At 38.5% G+C, this 19739-nt stretch overlaps 1 protein-coding gene across 1 annotated transcript in view; it reads right to left on the bottom strand.

Moving 5' to 3' along the window:
* Positions 1–19739, bottom strand: part of NPHP1 (nephrocystin 1) — a 1368595-nt gene that overhangs the window by 697827 nt on the left and 651029 nt on the right. The window lies entirely within an intron of this gene.

The following is a 19739-nucleotide window of genomic DNA, read 5'->3' as shown; positions in this document are numbered from 1 at the left end:
ATGGAAAAAATATTGAAAACACATTTCATTAAACAATACTTCACAAAAAATTTCATAAATAGCAAATACTCCACATTGTTTTGCCCCCTTGCACTCTCACAACCCCCAATAATTACATATTCTAACTCCACAGTCACACAACTGTAGAAAAAAAGAGTACACACCACACACAGTGAATTACTGCTGGTTCACAAACACAAACGTCTTGAGATGAAGGTACAACAAATGAGCAGGATAAGCAATGTACAAATGTTGTGAAAGTCTAAATTGCCTTGTAATTCTTACAATCCCAATCACCTAAAACACACCACCAGTGTCTGCCTATAACTTTTGTATGGATTCTAATACAATCAAACATGCTTTCAATGAAATCAGTTTTCAATTATTTTTTGATGAAAAGGCAATTCACTCAATTGTCTTATACCTATAAATGCATATACACACACACACACACACATATATATATATATATATATATATATATATATATATATATATATATACACATACATGGGTCCACTTCAAACTACTGACTTTCAAAATCCCTAATCTCAAAATACTGAGACCAAAATCTCTAAAGCTCAAAATAATGAAAACTCAAAATACTGAAAATAGACAGGATACCAACACTTATTATATTCCGGCACAAGTACATAATGAAACAAATAAAACACAAATCATAAAATCCTCCAAAGCTAGTGACGAAAACAAAATTGCCACTGATTCTAAAGACAACCACAAAGCATTCTATAGCTATGTCAAGAATCTCAATGGCAACACTCAGACCTGCTCTGTGTTACAGCACAATGGCACTAAATATACAGAATCAACTGATATTGCCAACATCCTGGCAGATAGGTTCAGTGCTAATTTTATCCCCCTCTCACCCCCTAAAGGGCCTATCTCTACACCGGAAGAATGCAAAGTTCCTGTAATCACGGCTTCGCAGGTAAAATCCACACTCTCCAAAGATAAGAACACAACATACATGGAACCTGACAACAACCAACGCTGCGTTCTACAGGAACTACAGAATGAACTGGCACCCCATTTAAGTACCATGTTCAATCATAGCCTTACCTCAGGCTTTGTGCCCACTGAATGGTGCACAGCGACGGTCATCCCACTCCACAAAGGGGGAGCCACCACAGACCCCGGGAACTACCACCCCATTAGCCTGACGAGCCTGGTCTGGAAGGCTATGGAATGTATCATCATGGAACTTATAAACAATGACATTGGTAATCTCCAAACTCTGGACCCCACCCAGTTCAGGTTTGTAAATGGTAGATCATGTCTCCTAAACCTGACAGACTTCTTTGAAGCGGTCACCATTGCCACAGATGAGGGTAATATGGTTCACACAGCCTATCTAGATCTCGCCAAGGCTTTCGACACTATCCCACACTCTGGAATTATAGATAAACTCACTAAACTAGGTACAAATCCCTATGTCACAAGATGGGTTGCCAATTGGCTCACTGACAAAAATCCACAGTGTGAAAGTAGCAGACTCCAAATCTGACTTCAGACCAGTGACAAGTGGAGTACCACAGGGATCAGTCCTGGGTCCTCTCCTGTTTGGTATCTACTTCTCTGAAGCACAGGCTAGCACAGAAGGTCTTTGATGACTGCCAACTAGGAGCCATAATCAAAACTCCTAACGGTGGGGACATCCTACAAAAGGGCCTCAATGAGACAGATGCCTGGTGTCAAAGCCATGAGCTCAAGCTCAATGCCAAAAAGTGTATTTTCATTCCTTTTGGTACCCATGAACTACCACATAGGCTGTAGTCTACTTAACACTGAAAGTGTGATAAGAAACCTTGGGACACAGGTGGACAGTAGTCTCTCCTTTGATAATCACATCGCCACAGTAGATACAAAATCATTCTACATGGCACACCTCATATAATAGGTTTCTCATCCAGGAAAAAAAGAGGTCATTGCTCCCCTCTACTTATCACTCATTAGACCCATTATAGAATACAGCACCCCTTTTGGTATGTACCTCACAAGACATCTACAACAACTGGAAAGGCCACAGAAATACCTCACAAAGAGGATTACCAGCCTCAAACAGATGCCCTACCAGACCATCTAAAAAAAACTCCAGCTTTACTCCGTTGCATATCGCCTACTCAGAGGCAATCTCTGCCTAACATACAAAGCTATGTCAAACCCAGAGCTGTTGGACATGCTACACTTAAAGAAATCCCAATCCCTCCAAGCTCTAGGGACTTAACCTTGTCACTACAATAAACAAAACATGCTGGAGGGATAGATTCCTGTCCCAGAGATTTCCCATACTCTGGAACAAATTACCTATCTATATTAAACAAAGCTCCTCATTAGCACTCTTCAAGAAAAATCTTGATGATTGGATGGGAGATAGGAAATTCACCCTGGGGATCAGTTCTGTGACTCTGCTCGACAGAGGTACAGGAAAATAATTTTCTTGGGTGGCGAAAGCCAGGGTACCTTTGTGGCTAGGCTTATATAGGCCCTAGGGCCAATAGCCTAGTACCTACCTATGAACCTATATCTATATCTGTATATCTACATACATATATATATATATATATATATATATATATATATATATATATATATATATATATTTAAATATATATGTGTGTATATATATATATATATATATATATATATACACACACACACACACACACACACACACACACACACACACACACACACACACACACACACACACACACACACACATATCATTTCCCTGCATTTTTTCATACGCTTTGTCCACAAATGCAAGGGATGGTACATAATGCCAAAAATACAGAAAGGTCAAAATGTTGACTACATGTTTTATCAAGACAGGTGAGTGAGATTTGAAGTGGTGAGAGCATCTGTGCACGTGTTTGAAATTAGGTTTAGGGTCAGGGATAGGTTTTGCATGCTTGTGTGTACAAATGTGTGCATTTTAGGTTTAGGGACAGGGTTAGGTAAAGAGATAGATGTAGTGTTTGTGAATCAGAGTGTGCCTTGTGTAGTGATAGTGTTACTACCTTAACAATGGGTGCTAACCCTAATCATAACCTTGCACCTTCCCCCAACCCTAACCCTACATCTTACCTTAAAAAAAACTTTTTGTAACACTGCCATCATTCAGATTAAGTGATGCTACTGTTATTTAGGATTTTAGTGTGAATATCTGGAAAGGAAATTGTTTTCGTTACTCAATCTTTTGTAGGTTTGATATTAAGTACTTTTTAACTTCTTAATGCTACTATTTTACAATGTTCACAGATCGACTAGTACAAGGTTGACTTTGCATACACTGACACCCTAACACACATGTGGCAAAACAATGTTTTAAAAACAAAAAAAAAAATAACTTTTTTTTTTTTTGCATGAGGGTATGCCCCCTGCATCCCCCTACACCCACTAATTATATATTCTAACTCCATGATTGCACAATCTTGAGGAAAAGGTAAATTTCCCTACTCTGAGAAAGTACAGTTGTGTACACTTACCATAAATGTAGATGTTCGAGTGTATTCACTGTTGCAGTCATCACATTTGGGTTATCTGCTTGCAGTAGCCCTCAGTCGGCCTCATTAATAAATTCTTGGGTCCTGCGTTGGTTGCTCTCTCTTCTTCCATGATGTCAGGTAGTCAGGGGTAAAAAGCATGCAGTCGATGCCATTGCATCAGTTTTTCTTGCCCCAGATGTCAGGTGCCCCCTTAAAGGGAAGCAATAAAAAATATATATATAAGGTTATACCTCCAATAAAAAAGCAAATACACCAAAAAGCTTTTAAGCATAGTAAAGGAGAGTAGAGGTATAGCCAAAAAAGTAAGGGGGCTGGAGGGAGGGTTACCAGGATTGCAACAGTGAATACACTCGAACATCTACATTTATGGTAAGTGTACACAACTGTACTATGTTCTTTGTGTTTCATTGTTGCAGTCATCACATTTGGGTAGATTCCCAAAGTTAAGGATGGGAGGAGGAATTTAGATAGCATTAGGACCAGCTATAGGGCCCTGCAAGACTGCAGTGGCAAAGCCAGCTCTGGATTTAGAGAAAATTGGCAAATGGTAATGCTTGGTGAAAGTATGCACAGAACTCCAGGTAGCAGTTTCTAGGATGTCCCTGGTAGGGACACCTCTGAGAAAGGCTGTAGAGGTAGATGCAGCCCTGGTAGAATGGGGTCTGATACCCTGTGGGATAGGTTTTCCATGGTGCTTATAGCAGAAATTAATGTAATGGCCTATCCACTTAGAAATGGTTTGCTTTGAAATAGCCTTCCCCTCTGCCCCTGCAGCAAATGCCACCAGCAGTTGTTCAGATTTCCTTTGAGGTTTAGTCCCGTCCAAGTAAAATCTAAGTTGTCTGTGCACATATAAGGAGTGCAGAATCCATTCCCCCTTTGTTTTGTGGATTAGGAAAGAAGGTTGGCAAATGAATGGACTGATTAACAGCCAAATAGATACCACCTTGGGCATGAAGGAGGGATTAGTTCTGAGGGACACCCTGTCCACATGAAAGATGACGAAAGGCCTGTAATTCAGATACCCTTATTGCTGAAGTGATTGCTAAAAGGAAGGCTGTTTTCCAAAAGAGGAATTTTAAATGTGCACTAGCAGCTGGCTCGAAAGAAGGAAGAGCGAGTTTCTCCAATACAAAGTTAAGGTCCCAGGCTGGAGTTGGGGCTCTCCTGGGTGGTCTTAAATTTTTGGCCCCTCTGAGGAACTGCTTCAGCAGTGGATGAGAGAAGAGGGGAGGTTCTAAGTTGTAATGAGCCAAAATGGCTGAGGCGTGAATTTTGATGGATGAAAAAGAAAGGCCCTTGTGAAACATCTCAGTTAAGTATTGTAAAATCTGAGGTAAGTTGGGCGCTGCTGTGCTTATCCCTTGAGGTTGGTTCAAGGCACAGAATCTTTTCCATTTTTTCAGCATAAGGTTTTCTGGTACTAGGCCTCCTTGCCTCTAAAATGATATCCATCACTGGTTTACTGAGGGATGGTAAAGGAGAGATTAGGTAATTAGCCAGGCTGCTAGGTTCAGGGTTTGAAGCTGAGGGTGCAGAATCTGGTTCTCCTGCTGAGACAACAGGGTAGGGGTCTGAGGCAGGTGCCATGGAGCCAACAGTGACACACAGCGCAAGAGGGGGTACCAGTGTTTGTGTGGCCAGTCTGGTGCAATCAATATAGTCCTTGGTTTGTCCTGCTGGATCTTTAGTAGTACTTTGGAGAGGAAAGGCAAAAACTGATATGTTTTTCCAGCTGAAGGACAGAGCATCCACTTTCCAAGCTTGTTTGTGGGGAGTCCTTGTGCAAAATTTGTCTAATTGGTAGTTCTGGGGGGTGGAAAACAGGTCTATATCTGGGCTCCCCCATTTGTTTGTCAACATGATGAAAGTCTTTGGTTCCAGTTTCCACTTGTGTGGGTCCATGAGGTTTCTGCTTAGTCCGTCTGCCAGTGTATTTAGTTTTCCTGGCAGGAATTGAGCTTGTAGATGCACTTGGTAGCTCAAGGCTGTGTTCCACAGTGCCATGGCTAGTCTGCAGAGGGGGTAAGAATGGGTACTCCCCTGCTTGTTTATGTACTACATAACAGTGGTGTTGTCCATCTTTACCATTAAATGTCCTGGAAGAATGTGGTCCTTGAAGGCTGTCAGAGCATTCTGTACAGCTAACATTTCTTTTGATTGATATGTAGGTACATTTGACTTGGGTTCCATTTGCCTTAAATGCACTTCCCTGCCAGGTGAGCCCCCCATGCATAGTCTGATGTGTCTGTTGTTAGGGTTTGGGCGGCAGGGGGTAGAGTGAATGGTAGTCCCTTGTTTTGGTGGCAGGCCTCTGCCCACCAAAGGAACTCTAACCGTAGGCAAGGTATGATAGGAATCATTGCTTCTAGATCTTGAGAATGTAGACACCATAAGCTTTTTAGATACCATTGTAGTTTCCTCATATGCAGTCTTGCATATGGAATTAGAAGAATGCAGGAGGCCATGAACCCCAAGGCTTGCAGTATTTGCCTTGCAGATAGCAGGGTTTTTGTGGCCATTAGTTTGAAGTAGGTTGTCAAATGAATTTGTTTCTCTGGTGTGAGGAAAGTCATCTGGGAAGTTGTACTCAAGCTTGCTCCCAGGAATATAATTTGTTGACAGGGTAACAGGTGTGATTTATTTTCGTTTATGGTGTACCTCAGACAAGTTAGCACCCTTTGTACAAAAGCCAGATGATTCAAAACTATGTATTTGGCTTTCTGCTTGAATTAGACAAGTGTCCAGGTATGGGTATATTTGAATATTCCTTTGCCTGCAAAATGCAATGACTGGAGCTAGGCACTTTATGAATATCCTGGGTGCAGTAGATAAGCAAAAGGGCAGCGCAGAGAACTGATAGTGCATGTAGCCTGCTTTGAAGCGTAGGTATCTTCTGCAAGATTCCCTGATTGGGATGTGCAGGTATGCTTCCTTTACATCGAGTGATGCCAACCAGGCATCTTTGCCTAGCATAGGAAGCAACTGGTGAAGAGTTAGCATCTTGAATTCTGGAATCACCAAAAAGGTGTTTAAAGTAGACAGATCCAGGATAGTACGCCATGAACAATCTTTTCTGGCTACCAGGAAAAGTCTTGAGTAGAAACCTTGTCCTTTTTCGTCTTCTGGTGCAGTTTGAATAGCCTTTAAGCTTAAGACAGAGACAGTACTTGCTTTTGAGTCTCTGTCCACTGATTTGGGGGTAGATCTGGCCAACCGTTTGGGGTTGGTAACATGTGGAAGTGAAATTTGTATCCTTGGGAAACTATATTTAAAACCCATTTGTCCTGGGTAATGAGTTTCCAGTTTTTTCCATGAAGAGCAATCTTTCCCCACAAAGGGCCTGTCAGTTGAGAAGTGCTTGGAAGTTTTAAAGTTAAGTCATTGAGACAGTTTACCATAGGGGGGAGTTTTACTACTCACAGATTTGGCAGTGGGGGCCCCCCACTTCTGAGTCGTATGCGTACCCTGGGACTGAAGCCTGGGTGTTCTGCTAGATCTGGGTTTGGACTGAGAAGGCCTGGAAGAGGCAGGAAAGGACCAATTCTTAGAGGACCAATGCCTACTAAATCTTGGAGGTTGTACTTGTAAGAATTCTTTAACAGTTTGCATAGATTTAGCTTTTTCCTCCATCTTTTTAAGAACTTCTTCTGCCTTGTTGCCAAACAGGCAGTCCTGATTTAAGGGAGCATCCAGTAATTTAGCTTTAACATGATCTGGCAAGGATTGCTCCTTAAGCCAAGCATGCCTTCTAAGTAAAGACCCAGTGACAACAGCCCTGCAAGATGCCTCTAGTGAATCAAAACCATATTGCAAAGTATGTTTTCCAGCCTGTTCAGCAGAATGCATTAAATCCTGCAAATCCTTATTTTCAGCACAATCAGAAATCAACATAATTTTCTGTTTAAGCAATCCAATAATATGCTGCTGATACTTTAACATATGAAACTGGCAGTTTAAGGCCCTAATGGCCAAGGTTGCAGAAGTGTATACCTTCTTACCCCATCTATCCAGTGCCCTGGAGTCTCTATCAGAGGGAGTAGGATTTTTGGGAGTAGTAGCTTTAATGCCCTTGGGTCGCTGTGAAATAGTATCAGGATCTGCAGTGGGATTTTTGAAAAGGAACTTGTGAGAGTCAGGAATCCTTTAATATCTATTAGGTTTTCTGGGAGCAGGAGGTAGAGAGTCAGGGGCCAAGCTAGATTCCGAACAGGCATCATCAACAATGTCTAGTACAGGAGGGATATCTAAAGGCCTGTGCTGGGGCAGGAGTAAGAAATCCCTAAGCCTCTTTTTAGAATCAGAGAAATCCTGACTTTCCCAGCATCTGTCCTCAGCATCAGAATCCCCATAGGTAGATAAGGGTAAATCCTGGTCATCAGAGGAAACAGAAATTTCAGAATCCTGGCCAGAAGTATCATAAGCAAACTCAGTCCTAGGTTTCTTAGAGGGGGAAGGTTGGCTTCCCCTGATTAAAGTAATAAGGTCTTCAGCCATTCTTATCATTTGTTTTTTAGGCATAGAGGCCTGACCATGCGGTCTGGGCGTCGGTTTTCTAGGCATGGTTCAAGTTTTAGGCCTTGAAGAAGAAGATGGCCTCGGTTTGATATGCAAGACAGTAGGCCTGAATACACTCTCAGAAGCCAGTGCCTGCACAGCGGCTCCTGGCCCATCCAAGGTAGAGACATCCGCAGGTTCCACAGTTGAAGCATCTTGTGGCATAGCGGACTCTGAATGGGTCTCAGTAGAGGCCTCCGAATCTGAATTAGCGGGTATAAGGGGCTGAGAAAGTGACTCACTGAGTACCGGTGAACTGGTGACTGGCTTAGGAGAAACGTCGTCGGCAGCTTTGAACATAGGTGGCCTGTCTCTGTCTTTATCTATCTTTGCATTTTTTCAGAATGTCGGTAGTCGGATGGCTTACCGAAGACATATCTGGATAATTGAACTGAGCGCCAAAATATTTGGAAGTGAAAATATACCGGCAACGGATAGTTTGTTGTTTAAATAAGGCACAAAACCAACAGCGAGGTACGTCATGGTCAGGGCCTAGGCAAGGAATACAGTATGAATGAAAATCTTTATGAGGTATTTCCTTTCAACAAGAAATGCAATTATTTACTTTTACTGACATCAGTTTAGAGAAAGAAAAGGTTTCCCCAATGGGGTACTTAGCTTTTAGTTGAAGACTTTGGTTCTGAAACTTGAAAATGAAAATTTCAGGAGTTGGCCAACTGGCACTTGCGAACTGCTTCTGCTCGGGCACTGCACGGCAAGAAAGACTGATGTAATGGCATCGACTGCATGCTTTATATCCCTGACTACCTGACGTCACAGAAGAAGAGACAGCAACCAACGCAGGACCCAAGACTTTGTTAAACAGGCCGACTGAGGGATACTGCAAGCAGATAATCCAAATGTGATGACTGCAACAGTGAAACACGAAGAACATCTGTGCAATCTCACACACCCGTTGACCATCTGTGTAGTCAACTAAATTTTGTCAACTAAAGAGATGCTGACCAAAGAGGAACTCAATCAAAATCAGTTTCCCATATATATATATATATATATATATATATATATATATATATATATATATGTGGTCAACAACATAAACATTGATAGACAACTGTACATTCACAAGGAAAATCCTCGCCGCACGCAAACAAAAAATAACTAAATATAATTTTTCGCAGAGGGGCAAGCCCCTCTGCATATTTGTATGTGTATGTGTATATGTGTATATATATATATATATATATATATATATATATATATATATATATATATATATATGTATATATATATATATATACATATATACATATATGTATATATATATATATATATATATATATATATATATATATATATATATGTATATATATATATATGTATATATATATATACACATATATATATATATATATATATATATATATATATACATATATATATATATGTATACATATATATATATATGTATATATATATATATATATATATATATATATATATATATATATATATACATACACATATATATATATATATATATATATATATATATACATATATGATTATAGATATGGTTCTAGTGTGTTTTGTTGAAGGTGCATTTGATTGAAACCCATACGTTCGAAAAAATTATTGAAAATACATTTGACTGAAAACCAATTTCTTTGAAAACTTTGAAAGTCTAGAGATGGTATTTATGGTGTCACTTATGAGAGTGCATGTTGTTAGGGTAGTAATTTAAAAGATTTTGCATGCATTGGAAATGCTGATCATCAGGGTTGCACCCCCCCCCCCCAGATTTTTTGATGTTTGTGCATCAACACAGACTCACTGAATGTGGTGTTTTCTCTTTTCTCCATGAATGTGCAACATTGGAGTTAGAATATCTAATTAAAGGGAGTGTGGGGGTAAATCCCCCCACATGGACATGGAGGGTGCAGAAGAGTTTACCCACCTCCCAAAAACATTTAGTGGTATACATAATGTTTAAAATGTTTTGGATTAAATGCCTTTTCAGTCAAATGCACTATCAATCATTTTTTTTCGAACATATGGCTTTCAGACAAATGTACCTTTGACAAAACACGCTAGAATCACATAACACACAAACACATACATGCACACATATATTTATACTGTAACAACTTTATTCAACATGCAGTAGAAAGACAGTCTGAAATCCAGTGTTACTGTTTCAGAACTCAAATCTATTTAGTGACAACATAACATATGCCTTTCTTCATCTTGTGGAACAAAATAGAGTTTATAATTTAAAAATCTGGCTTCCAACTTTTCATTCCTTTGTTGTACTTCTTTCTCTTGCGTGCATTTCTTACATTTGCTTCTCTAAATTGCACAGTTACTTCTACAGTGTCTGTAGATAACCATTTCCCACAAGACCAAAAATGGAACGTGCTGGTTTTTAGTGTTATAGTCACGTGATTATTTTTTTCTAGCACATCGGACAACAGACCTCATTTCCTTTAAGCAGGGTTGGAATCTTCACGGATGTTGTGAGTTGTGTACTGGGAAGACTGTCATGGGCCCATGAGTGGAAATTCTTTGTAATATAATTGCAGACGCCCTTACTATAAGGGGTGTCAGTCTCCTGCACATACAAGGAAACAGTAGTTGTAATATGCTGTTTTTCCTTCATTTCAGTTTGTTTTGAGAGTGAATGCAACAATTTTTCTTCTCTCACTTGGACTCCTCAAAGTATTTTACACTAGTAACTTTCCCTTCTGCACAATTATTTTCTGGTGTATTAGGTTAGTTACTTCTCCAACTGTTGAGTATTCATTTCCTGAGTATAAGCACTAATTCTGTTTATAATTTTAAAATTAGGTTTCCAAGTGTTTCCAAGTCTTCATTCTCTTGTACATTTGCTTACATATGTATTTTGTCCATTCGCATCTTTAAGTTGCTGAGACTGCATTTCAGATCTATAAGCTGTTCTGTTTGCCCCATAAACAGTAGATTCATCTCAGAAAGTTTAGAAACTGTGTGGCAGGACTCATCTTGGATGTGATGTCCATCATCACACGCCATCCATAGCATGCCTTCATCATCAGCTGCTGTTGTTTGATCTTGTTCTTTTTTTTTTAGCATTTTTACAGAACATTACTTTTTTTAAAGTGACATGGTATGGTACACATGCAGTAACAGAAAGGAGAACAAACTAAAGCAACATTTCCATTATTAATTTTGTGCTTTATACAAATGTTTTCTTTTTAACAATTTTCATTCATTCCATCATTATATAAATTGCTCAGTTCCTGCCATCACTTAAATGTCACTCTTTATTCTACAGGAATTCTTCCCAAAATTCCATTTATTCCCATGTAATTTGCTCATTCCCTTTCTAAGATCCTCCCTCTAGTTATTTCATTTCTTTTGCAATATTCAGTACTTCAGATAAGGTTAGTTTAGATGCTGATCTCCATTTTCTAGAAACTACTTCTTTTATTTGGCAGACAACAGCATTCAATTTAGTAAGGCCTTACTATGTCTAGGCAATTCAGATTTATATCCCAGCTCAAAAGAAAGATTTTCTTAGCTACAGTAGTTTAATTCCCCAACATTTCTCACAAAGTACTCTGTAGGGAATTTTTAAAATCTGCCAACTCATTACATTCTTCAAAACATATTCTAAATTAAATTCTCTTTCTCCTATTATACTTCCAGCATTTGCTATCTACCTGAGGAAAAATACTCTGAAGCTCACTTGGGGTCTAAAAATACGCATGCAAAGATCCTTTTCGACTGTGTTACATACATAGGAACCATAGAGATGTCCCCTTACCATTCTATTGTAAACTGCCCTTCAAATCTTTCTAATCTTTTCTAGACTCTTCTGATGGAGTCTTACAATTATCATGCAATACTTTACTTGCTCTACTATTCAGCCCCTTTTTATAAGCAGCTTCTGTTCTAGACACAACTAAAAGCTCGAAGAAAGTCTTTCACATAGCACTCAAGTATTCCTTAATATTGCTTACATTCTCTTATGGATTCCTAGTATAGAAGGTAGCCTCTAACCTACAGTCCAAATTTCTCCTTGGTGTCATCCTACTCTATTACCTTTGCCTCTCTGGTTATTTGCTTCCAATACCTTGGTTCCCTTGCTAATTTTTTCCAATAAATTCCAGCTCCCCACTTTGCCTGTTTTCTATGTCTCTACTTGTAATCATCCCTATTGGTAAAATCTATTTTTTTTCCATTTCTGCTTTGCCTAGATTCTACCTTTTACATACAATACTGCATCTAGTTGTTATTTTCATTAAGGGTCAGAATCCAAAATTGTACTCTCTCTACTTATATCCAACCCCCCCCTCCCAATTCCATCGTTAATCCTAATCTTTTACTTTGGTTCCTTCAAATTGGGTAATCTTAAAACTCAGGAAGTTTCCAGTGTAACTTCCAATGGGTGGAGCATAAGCCTTTTCACAGAATCAAATTATGTCCTCACATTTCAAACAAATGTTTATATCTCTGGAACAATAAGGATCATTAAAGAAGTATAAATGATAAACTCTTCAGCACAAACTATTTTTATGGGAGTATTACACTTTAGGTTCTAGGGCTTAAACTGAATTATAAAATTCAAGTAAATAGTGTAACTATTACGTTTGTAATATTTTGTAAACAACTTACAATATGTCAGCAACCACTCATGTTACACACATACTGTCAGCAGCATTTAATTCATCTAGCTGAGAGCTTTCATGTGAGGCTAAGTTCTGCCTTTGTTACTTGGTTGTTAAGATATTTAGAAAAATGTGAAAATTATATCTATATAAATTAATATCATAAAAACAACAGTTGGTATCTATTTACCTGCACTAGACAGAGGTCAAATATTAATGCAGTTGACTTTGCTAGTGTGTAAGCTTTAAGATGAAATTTTTTAAAACCTTGTACACAGAGCATGGTTTTGGAATTATTGATGTAAATCTGAACAAGCAATATGTGATATCTAGAGGCATCGGTAGGAGTTAACTGCAGATGTACTTGTCACTCGGATGTAATGAGTTAAACCACCTGTTCGATGTGGAAAATGGATTTATTCAACTAATTCTAGCCCTCTTCTCCCTCTATATAATCCCCATTCAAATCTTTATTAATTATTATCCACAACTTCTCTAATGGTTGATGAAAATACACCTGACCTGTATATACAACTAAAGGGACTAAAGTCACTGATATATCTTTTGCTGGTTTTGTCAAGTACAACATATCATTTGCAAATAAAGTCAATCTTTCTTGATTACCATACCAGTTATATCCTTAAATTTAAGAGTCCTGTATTTTCTTCATTAATGGCTCCAAATAAAATAAATAAAGGGAGAACAGGACATTGCTGCCTGATTATGACATTTCATATATTCTCCTTACTAATGCTAATACTCTATCATGCAAGCAAATGCCATTATTGCCCTACACATGAAATCACAGCTGGCTCTACTGAGTGGTTTCTCTGCATCAAGACTTATGAACAATGACAGTGTTTTCTTACACTCTACTTCCCTCTGACTATGACTGTTCTATGAATATTGTCAAATGCTTGCCTCCCATCTGCAAAACCACACTGAACCATATTTAGCTCTTTTTGCAATACCTTTGCCATTCTCTTACCTAGTATAGACATAAAGACTGTATAGCCATAGTTTAAGCCTTGAATCAATCTATATGAAGCTGAGTCTGAAGGTTCTTTACCCTCTTTGGGTAATACAGCCACCACATCTTTCTTCCAAGCTGCTGGTACTGCCCCTCTTTTAAAATACTGTTACCCCCCAGATCTTTATCAGTCTTTCTTGGCTCTTAATTTCCAAACTTCCACAGGAATATACAAGGGGTTCATATTAGAACGACGAAAATGCATTTTGTCGAATGCGTTTTCTTCGACACATGTAGGGCGAACAGGCAAAACAGCGAAGCAGCTGTTCAGCGAATTCTTTCCCTGGGAAAGAAGTCGCTTGTCCACTTCATTGCTTTGCCTGTTCTGGAGTGTAGTGCGGTCCCTTGTCCAGTACAGCTCTCAAGCATGACTGTGCAACAGTTACTGACCTTAGGGTTAGGGTGCAGGTTAAGGTAAGTGCATATGCATGACAGTGTTTACTGTTTTTTTTATTTTGCGTTAGATGTATGGTTGAGTTACATGTGTGTGTTTTTAGCTGTTTACTTTTATTTTTTGGGGGGGTAGGATTAGGGTTACGGTAAGTGTCTTTGTGTTTGGAACTGTTTATGTAAATGTGCGAGAGTGACTGACCTTAGGGTTAGGGTGCGGGTTAAGGTAAGTACATACGTTTTAAAATGTTTACTGTTTTTTTTTTTTTTTTTTTAGATGTATGGTTGGGTTACGTGGATATGTGTATTTAATTGTTTACTGTTTTTTGGGGGGTATAATTAGGGTTAGGGTATGTGTGTATGTGTTTGGAAGTGTTTAATTTTTTTTGAGGGGGTTGGAACAGCAATTTTTTTCCATAGGAAAGAAATCGCTGTTCTGTGGTTTTGACATTTTCAGCGTTCGCTGAATATCTGTCGATGTAACACCATTCACTGTTTTCAGCATTCAGTGTTATAATATGAACCCTATACAACACCATTTTTATTTAATCTCTTCCTATCTTAGCTATTAATTTGCAAGCTTCATCTTCCTTTAACCTTAGCATAGTTAGGTCTTCCATAAATATTTCCATGTGTCCTTTTTTAGTTTAAAAATTCCTCTGCTTTACACAAACTTTCACAGAATTTCCAAAACACTCATAATACCCAGGATCTCTGGTTATTTTTCTTATCATAGGTGCCCAGGGTTTGGCAACAACCCTTGCTGCTTTTTTTTGCTCAAGTCATTGTGCTAAAAGTTTTTCTGCTCTGGAGTTGTTATTAAAATACTTGCTTAGTAGGAAACCTTCTAAATTTATGCATAATATCCAATTATACCATGACCCCCCATTAATATTCAAAAAGTGCACGCTGATTGGTCAGCTTGCACGTTGTAAATCGACTTATACTAATGAAAAAAGGTCCAGTCGCCCGGACTTTTTCCATTAGTATAAGTCTTTTTTTAAAACACTGTCTCGCTATGTTAAAGGAGTTTAACACAGCGAGACAGGTTTAAAAAAAGCAACGGAGATCTTGCTTTCTCCGTTGCTTTTTTTTTAAACCTGTCTCGCTATGTTAAATGGGTTTAACATAGCGAGACAGGTTTAAAAAAAGCAACGGAGATCTCCGTTGCTTTTTTAAAGCTGTCTCGCTATGTTAAACTCCTTTAACATAGCGAGACAGCATGTAAAAAGCAACAGAGATCTTGCTTTCCCCGTTGCTTTTTTTTTAAAACCTGTCTCGCTATGTTAAATGGGTTTAACATAGTGAGACAGCTTTAAAATAAGCAACGGAGATTCTCCGTTGCTTTTTTTAAAGCTGTCTCGCTATGTTAAACTCATTTAACATAGCAAAACAGTAAAAGGCAATGGAGATCTTGCTTTCTCCGTTGCTTTTGCCCACAGCTCTGATGTACTGCGTAGGCATACGCATGCGCAGTACATTAGAACTGCCGCAGAATACCAGACAGCTGCAGAAGGGCAGTAAGGAGGCATTATACAATGCCATTATTTAAGAAAAGTAATTTTTTTTCCCTTAAATAATGTCATTGTAATATAATAACTCACTTCTGGGTGTAATGCTGGATTTACCCATGGGTGGTTTTGTTTGGCCACTCGGGCTTCACCCACGTGACCAAACCACGCCAACCGTGGGTAAATCCAGCATTACCCACACCCAGGCGTGGGTTATTGCTATAATAATACCCTTATGTTCCCTTTAGCATTAGGCAATTGTTAACCCTTTTACTGTAAAACTTTAACCTTTAACAACTCCTATAAAGAATTCATGTTACTTCTTTCCCATATCTCTTTTTTTCATACTTTACCATATTTTAAAACTCCATTTTTATTTTATCCCTCTTCCTAGCTACCTTTTCTGAAGAAATTTCTATCTTCCCTAATAGCTCTCATATCATTTCCACTACATATTCCTCACATTCCTCTAATTTTAACAAATAAGCAGGGAAGTGCAAGTGTCTCATTTTATTTTATTCTGCATCTTTACCCAAGTCTTTATTGGTTCATGAACTCAAGCAGTTATTGGATGTGTTTCAAAGCTTTCAATTAAATACACATGCGCCTGTGAGATATAATTTTTATCCAGTCCAACCAAATTACTGTACTTTGGGGAATAACGTAAATTTTGTCCAAGTATATCCACATCTTTCATTCCTGATATTCTCATATATTTCATCGGAAACCTAACCCCTTTGTTATATTTGCCCTTCTAGATCCCCCAATACGTCTTCACTATTGCAAATCAGGTACCAGTCCCCAACCATAAATAACATTCCCTGATGATAGCTACTTATTTCTCCAAAAATTGTCTTAAGCTCTATAAGATTAGTTTAGGTAAAATATAAATCACAACAGTGTAATCTCCTTCATTACCACTAACCCATAATTACCAAATCTACCCCATTATTGCCTTTTTTTCCCCTTTGTATCATTACTTGAGCCCATCTTACAATCAAAATGATTACCACCTTTTCCTACTGTCCCTGATACTCTGCTGAATATCCGTTTTGAAATATTTTCTTTACCAAATTCACATGTTCATTTCTATTCAAATGTGCCTCCTCTAACATTGCTGTTTCTACCATACACTTCTTACTATAATTTAGTTTTAGTACTCTTAGTTTTTTGTTTTGCGCTGTTGCCTCACAGCAAGAGGTTCTCCCGTTCAATTATCGGCTGGTGTGCGGGGAATGCCTTCAGTGTGGAGTCTGCATGTCCTCCCCGCGAGTTCAAAAGACATGCGTAAATGGACGTGCCTTTGTTGAAGGTTGAACGTCGAGCTGGCACCTCAGCGTTCGTAAAAATCTACTGCCAATCATTAGCGTACCATTGTTCCGCTGTGGCGACCCCTAACTGGGAAAAGCCGAAAGACAACAATAACAGCTCTTAGTTTTTAGTCTATACCTGCAATGCCATTTAAATTCTTTGATACCCTTGATAAGACAGCCATTATGTCTGGCAGCTGGCTTACAGGATGCCTAGCAGTTGGCTTAGAGGATTAAGGAGCTGTTAACAAGCTCTTTCTTGTGGTCCAGTGGTGCAAGGTCTCCAATGTCTAACAATGTGACTTTGAGCAAGTCATTTAACCAGACACTACTCCCAGGCTGAGTCTGTAAAAGGTCCATGGAGATCAGTGTTCTACCCCAGAAAACAAATATAAACAAAATAAAATAAATAAATTCATAAAAGTTATTACTTTCAAATATTCTGCATGACAGTTCTTTTAAATATATTTCCAATCTGCAGCTTACATATATACATTAATGCTTTGCCGGCTGACCTTGAATGTAGTTGCCGCTTATCATCTCTATACAAACCCGACTTTTTGCTTCAATAAGAACACTCAAAAAAACAGCAACAATAAAATAACTAAATAAATTATCAACCCCATCTCCATTTAACACACAACAAACACAGAAAACAATATACACTTTGCAAAAAGGGAAGTTACCTTTCCAGATAAGGCAGTTTCCAAATAGACAGCTACACTTTCAGACCTTACTTATTCTAAAGGTAGGTTTAAGTATTATGGAAGCGCATGCAACTGCCAGTGTTTCCTCTTGTACAGATCTCTATTTCCTCCCAAGAAGTGAAAAACAATTTGTATGCTCTCAGTTACCTAATTTTTAGCCTTAAGAAAAAGTGCTCATGTGACCCTTAAATGAATAAACTAAACTGTGCAATGCTGTACTTAATACTGAAGTACTGAGGCTGCTAGAGATGCAACTGCTTGTAAAGGTGGCACTTTTCTCAGTGTCAAACTTCATTTTCAATGAACTGCTTGCCAGCATACCTCTCAACCGTACCAAATTCCTCGGCATTTCCCATTTTTGGTGGCAAAATAATAGGGTGTCAAGAATTCCCGAGTGGCCCCTTCAAATCCAGATTTTGTTTTATTTACATTTTTAGTGAATGCTCAGTTTGCTGACATCACTACCTTTCTGTTAAAATATAGACACAGTAGTAAAGATTTAATCATTGTAGTAGTGTTTCATTTTTCAGTTGCCAAAAAGTACCATTTTTAAATGAAACCTGAAATTTTGAATGAACGTAGGGAGCCAATTTGTTAAATATTTCTCCAGTTCACCTGAAATGTTACTAGAACAGGTTTTGTATTAGCATGAACAAAAAAGCAAGTATGAAACTCTAGTGTCTGGTAGCATGGCATTATTGACTGACTACACTATTCAGTGGTTTACTAGAAAAACAAACAAAAAAACTAACAAAGTCAGAGACAGTCGAGAGGAGATGTACTAGGCAACAGTGGTCATGTTTCTTTTCATTTAGCAATCAACATGTGTTTAGTTGCACCTTCTTTCACAAACTACATAACTCTCGACGGTCCAGAGTTTTGTCTGATATTTTTTAGGTCTAGCTTGAATATTTGTGGACTTCTGGCAAGTCACTGAGGACTGAAGTCACTAAATAATGACTCACATTTGAGTTTCAGATTTTATATATTTCGGAAAATGCATGATGATACAAATCCTGTTATTCTAGCAACTTCCTTAAGTTTATAAGTGCAATATTTAAAATCTGTCCCACCCTGTTTTTTTTGTGCCTTTGTCCCCCAATTATTTTAGAATTTGTACAGATTACTTGCAGTAACAGGTTGAGAGATCTATGACTCGTACTCTGTTCACACAGCTCACCATGCCCCACAACCACTCAGTCATCAAAGTGTGATAAAAACATTCTCAGCAGTAGTTGTGCTAAACTCAATCTCAGATCTAGTAGTTAATTTTATGTCTATCTGTAAACAGAGCAAACACACACAGACTGCACAGTTAAGACACTGCACTGTTTCAGGATAGCCAAGCCAATAGTTTCAGCTATTTTTCATCTCTATAAACACAGTATGATGTGTGGCTCGTGACTTTTTAATGAGACTTGCGAGCCTGGTTTTAATAATGTATGTGTGTGTTCATTCAGAAGTATATCGGCACAGCATGGTGAGAACATTGGCTGGCTGTAGTTTTCCCAAAGAAATTTTTGCAGGTATGTACATGAACCAGAAGTCCTCTTGGGGTTGGTAAGGGCTGAAGAGAGATGAAGCAAAGTGTGCAACCTTAACTGTTGTTAAATATCAAAGCAGCATTAGGGTTACATGCAGAATGTACCAAGGGTATAAGAGACATGCAGCACATTCTGGGAAACAGAGCAGCTTGTTATATTTCTTTACTTTTTTCCTTGCTTTTATGTGTTGATATAAAACTGCTAAATAAATATAAATATATTCTCTCACTTTATAAGCAATCACATCTGGATAAGTACAATGCAATGCAAGCAATCTACTAAATAAACAGACCTCTCACGACTTGGGAGAAGGAAAAAGCTCATAGACGGCATTAGGCATAGGCCAACTAGGCGGCTGCCTAGAGCGCTATTAGGGGCGCTTTTCCAGTATTTATATGGTGTAGGTAGACTAAGATGGGGCACCAGGTGGAGTGGTGGGGGGCACTGTGGAGCCCTTTTGCCTAGGGCACCAGTTGACCTAAGACCGCTCCTGATAAAAGTTACACTAGTTGGACTTTCCCTAAACTTCTCATTCATGAAAGTTCAGCCT

This window comes from Protopterus annectens, chromosome 1.part2 (genome assembly GCF_019279795.1).
Source record: "Protopterus annectens isolate FY-2018-M chromosome 1.part2, PAN1.0, whole genome shotgun sequence".
NCBI lineage: Eukaryota > Metazoa > Chordata > Ceratodontiformes > Protopteridae > Protopterus > Protopterus annectens.
This window is presented reverse-complemented; position numbering and strand designations above follow the sequence as displayed.